The sequence below is a fragment of the Henckelia pumila genome, chromosome 4, assembly GCF_033568475.1.
Source record: "Henckelia pumila isolate YLH828 chromosome 4, ASM3356847v2, whole genome shotgun sequence".
NCBI lineage: Eukaryota > Viridiplantae > Streptophyta > Magnoliopsida > Lamiales > Gesneriaceae > Henckelia > Henckelia pumila.
The window spans coordinates 178,031,181-178,036,608 of record NC_133123.1 but is presented as its reverse complement, the minus strand read 5'-3'; the positions used below and the strand labels follow the sequence as shown (position 1 = coordinate 178,036,608).

The window sequence follows — 5,428 nt, the reverse complement described above, 5'->3', positions numbered from 1 at the left end:
AACGTCTATTCGAGTACTTATAGCAATTGCTGCTTTAAATAATCTCGAAATTCATCAAATGGATGTTAAAACTTCCTTTTTAAATGGTGAGTTAGAGGAAGAAATATATATGGCACAACCTGAAGGATTCATTGCTCCCGGTCAAGAAAGGAAAGTGTGTCGACTCATTAAATCATTGTATGGGCTAAAACAAGCTCCTAAACAATGGAATGAAAAGTTTGACAAAACAATGATGTCAAATGGATTCAAGATTAATGAGTGTGATAAATGTGTTTATATAAAAGGCACACATGACTCGTATGTAATTGTTTGTCTATATGTAGACGACATACTCATAATGGGTAGTAATCATGATATCATCATGAAAACTAAGAAAATGTTGACAAGACATTTTGACATGAAAGATATGGGAAAAGCAGACGTTATCTTAGGAATTAAGATTGAAAAAACGTCTGAAGGAATTACCCTAACACAATCTCATTATATTGAGAAAGTACTTAGAAAATTCAATGCTTATGATGTTACGCCTTTAAGATCACCCGTGGATTTAAATTTACATTTATCTAAAAATCGTGGTGAACCCGTATCTCAACAGCAATATGCAAGGATTATTGGAAGTTTAATGTATATTTCAAATTGTACTCGTCCTGATATTGCTTACTCAATAAATAAATTGAGTAGATTCACAAGTAATCCTAGTCATGATCATTGGAAAGCATTGGAAAGAGTATTTAAATACTTAAAGTATTCAATGGACTATGGATTACATTATGCATCATATCCTTATGTACTTGAAGGATATTGTGATGCAAATTGGATTTCAGACACAAAAGACTCGAAGTCCACAAGTGGATATGTGTTCACCATCGGTGGAGGAGCTGTGTCGTGGAAATCCTATAAGCAAACGTGTATAGCTCGTTCAACTATGGAATCGGAGTTCATAACTTTAGACAAAGCGGGAGAAGAAGTGGAATGGCTTCGTAATTTCCTAGAAGATATCCCGTGTTGGATGAAACCAGTGCCAGCAATTATGATACATTGCGATAGTCAGTCGGCTATAGGTAGGGCATAAAGTAGTATGTATAATGGTAAGTCAAGACACATATGTCGAAGACATAATACCATTAGGCAGTTGATCTCAAATGGGGTTATCGCAGTTGATTATGTAAAATCAAAAGATAACTTAGCGGATCCGTTGACAAAAGGTTTAGGGAGAGATCAAGTAAACTGCTTATCAAGAGGAATGGGATTAAAACCTACAAAATTAAAGGATAATTCATAGCGGAAACCCAACCTTGTAGATTGGAGATCCCAAGATCTTGGTTCAATGGGAAAATCAAGTTATGAATGTTCGTGTGTACTTAGAACTTCGTTCTATTCTCATTCCTAGGATAAAAGTGCAACCTGTGCAAGTAGTGAGGTTATGTTTTAACAAACTTTTAATGATTCCTTTATTTCTATAAGAAATAGAGTATGACAGGATACTCATATAATAGGAGGTCACCTATTTAAGTATGAAGACGGGTCGCTTCAATGAAACACTTAAGAATCCAAGATGTTGTCCAGGGCCAAAACGGACAAAACCGTGAGAACAAATAAAGTGTGAGAAAAATTATTGTGTGAATACTGTTGTCTTGGTTTACATCAACAGCTGAATAGTTCAAGACATCACGTTCACTAGGCAACCTAGTAAATCCGATAGTATTTCACTAAGGAAGGTTCAAAGCTGCAAGCTACCTCTCCCCATGCAATAATTTTTCGTAAGAAACTCTGTTTTAGCATATGCATACATATTCGCATAAATCACATTCATGTGGGGGATTGTTGGAAAAATTGTTTGACAATTGTTGTTGGAGTAAAGATGGTGAATGAGACATTGATGCTCATAGTCCCACATTGGTAAAATGTGGCAATAAATGTCTATACATATAGCCTAAATTGAGACAATGGGTTGGGGTCCCAAGGGGTACCCATGTTTGTTAAAGGGAGCGAACCTAGACAATGCTAGGTTCGAACCATTAGCCAAACGCGCGCGCGCCGCCGCCGTCCGGCCGGCTCGGCTCGGCATAGACCGGACTGGACGTGGGCTAGGCTGGGCTGGTTCTTTGACACATATTTAATTTTTGGATGAAATAACAATTTATTTAATTTGTTTTGTTTTCGAAAATAAATAAATAAATTAAATTTCATGTCTGAAGAGTTGTGTCCCATTCAGAACCAGTGTGTCTCTTCGGCTGGAATCAGTGCGCCCCTTCTCCTGAACCAGTGCACCACTTCAACTGAACCAGTGCGTCTGAAGTGATGCAACTCATCGAGGTAGTCTTCCAACGCCTATAAATACCTCACGTCTGACTCCATTTGAACTCGCTCATTTCTCATTCTCTTCCTCTGCATACTCTTATAATAAAGAGTTTCTTAAAGCACTTTCGAGTGTTCGTGGTTCTTCGATTTTGTTGTGCTGCTAATCGAAGTGATATTAGCGTTCTATCTTAGGAGACAATTTGATCGACCTGTTAGCATCTCTGTGGGCAAATTTGTCTTAAAGATAGAGAGTCAAACTCTCGGCTCGCTATATACTGTGTTTCTGCGTGCATACTGATCAGAGTGTGATAACAGTAACGCTCACGCTTCTAGTTTCTACGGGGTTGAACAAAGCAGAACGAGTCCTCGGCCTGTTCTCCTCTAACTGCCTCACGACCTCTTCCATCGTAGGCCTAACAGTGGAAACGGGAGCGCAACATCCCATTGCAAGCTTCAACGCCTGAACCAACCCTTCTTCCATCGGATTTCTTACACCCTTTAAGAGTTCCACATCGAAAACCTCCATGGTCGTTTCCTCCAAAAATGCTACTTTCACTAGTGAAGGTAAGTCGACAAAATCACCGTTTCTTGCACCCTTCCCAGGCTTTTTCCCCAACAAAATCTCGAGTAGTAATATCCCAAAAGCATAAACATCTGTTCTCGAATTGCATTTCTTCATCTTCTGGAGTTCCGGTGGTTTGTAACCATCTACTTTAGCTAGTGCTACTATCTCATCTGACACAACTGCAACCATTACCTTGTCCAGTCCAAACTCGTTAAGCCTCGCCACAAAGAAGTCATCTACCAGAACAGTTTTTGATCTCACATTCCCATGATTGATTGACGTTTCGAGGACATGAAGATGACTTAATCCTCTGGCAATCCCCAACACAATCTTGTGTCTCCTAGCCCAATTTAGGGCCGGCTTCCCTAATCTAGATTCTAAACATAAGCCAGAGATACAAATATAAGAAATTAGTTCAAATTTTTCAATCAATTAATCACCAACAATATCTTAGAAACAACAGTGCTATGCATTTGAGAACCTACCAACATAAATAGCTTAATTACAAGCTGAGTACTATCATTGCTCATGCAGGATATCAAACGTTGTTGAAAAAACAATAACCAAGCGAAAAACTAAATACACGTTCTCCAGAAGCTCATTTATGAGCCATCAAATCTTGATATTGGTCAAGAATAGGCGTTGCGACCACATTACAATGAAACATCAAGAAGATATTTGTTGCATCACTTCTAATGAAGAATTACTCTTGACAGTCATCACATTCTTGATTTTGCATTCATGAAAATCTCCCCATTGAGGGCCTCTACAGAATTGGTTAAATTTCAATCCTCAAACTCATCAGGAAAGATTAGATTCACATAACATATCATTAATTGAATTCTAAAGAATTTTTACAAAAATGCTAGGCACAAATATGAACCATACATAACCATCATTATACAACTGTCAATCATAATCTAACAGGAGTCGACGTACAAATATATCAGTACGCCATATGAAGCATATGTATGTAGTTCAGTTTTGAAGTAAAATTTGAATCATGAAACATACCATGTAAGAGATCAGAAAGGGTTTTGTTCGGCAAGTAATCATAAATGAGAAGCTTCTCCCCTCTTTTCCCCTGATAGAAATCTCTCAATGGAATCAAATTCTCGTGTTGAACCCGCCCCAATTGCTTGATCACCGGCAAGCAAGAACTCTTATCCTCACAACTTCCTTCTCTCAACAGCCTTAAACCCTCCATCTGCTAACTTTGCCTTGTACACTGTCCCATAACTGGTCTTCTCCATAACTTGACCTGTAGCATTCAACACATCTTCCAAAGTTAAATGCTCACCACCCTGAAACAAAACCAATTTTCCATCACCGCCGGTATCACCACCCTGAAACAAAACTAATTTTTATGTAACATGTAATGCCTGAAAAATCCATAAATCAACTCACAAGTGTTAAAATATATTTTTAAATGAATTTTGAATGTTTTTAATTTTATTTATTAATGATTTAGAAAGTTATGTTTATTAAATAAATTTATGTGCTATATTAATTATTTTAAATGTTTTGTAAAATTCCAAACGATTATTGGATGCAAATTAGTTTAATACTTTCAGGTTGGGATTATTCCGGACCGAGAGAAACAAGGCTAGCAAACGAATGATTTTTAAGCAAACAATTTTATGTTTATTTTAAGTTTCAAGTTGGTGCAAGGAAGAAGAAAGGCGTCTCAATCTCGTTCGTTCAAGGCTAGATCGCTACCGATGTACCAGTTAATCACAACCTACAATGATCAGACAAGTTTTAAATGTTTTGAAACCAACATTCAAAATTAAAAATATTTTTAATATGAACCATAGGTATTGATGTTATTGTTGTATGATTTTCCATGATTCCATGATTATGACGTAAAGTCGTGATATGTGAAGCGTTCCAAATGTCCTTGGTAAAATTTTAAGGAGATTCAAGGGTTAAATGATTCAAACCTCAGATTTTTGGTGTGAGCTGATGTTGGATGGGATGCTGATTTAATTCTTTAAAATTTGGGTCTTTTGGTATGTTTTGGTTAAAGTTTTCATGTATTTAAGCGAGAAATTTAATTGACGATTGAGTGATGTTTAATTCGTAGAAAACAAGTTGGAAAATTTTATCAGAAGAAGTAGATTTTTGCAGCAGGTGTGTGGTTGCAGCGGAGCAGCGCTGCAACCTGCAAAACTGCAGCGCCTCTGCACTGACCAGGCAGCGCTGCAGAGTTGTTGAGGCAGCGTTGAGTAAAACTTTTATTTTTTTTATTTCTTTTAAACCCATTTTTAAGGCTATGAAGGGTATTCTATGATCTTTTAAGGTGTTTTAAATATTTTCAAGAATTTTACTAGAAAAGGTTTCAAGTTTTAAGCCAAGGATGGAAATAAGGACTGATCACGTGGAGCGATTAGTATGTGTTGCATTTAAATGATAATTTTTCCTCATGAAATTTTATCAAGTATGACATGCATTAAGATCTCATGAAAGTTCTACAAGCATGATATGATATGATACGATGAATGATATGAAGATGCATGAAAAATATTTTTGATGTTGTATGCGTTTTGTTGTGGCAATACG

At 36.9% G+C, this 5,428-nt stretch overlaps 1 pseudogene; it reads right to left on the bottom strand.

Moving 5' to 3' along the window:
• Positions 1 to 2,599: 2,599 nt before the first annotated feature.
• Positions 2,600 to 5,131, bottom strand: LOC140862368 (putative kinase-like protein TMKL1; annotated as a pseudogene).
• Between the last annotated feature and the right edge of the window lie 297 nt (positions 5,132 to 5,428).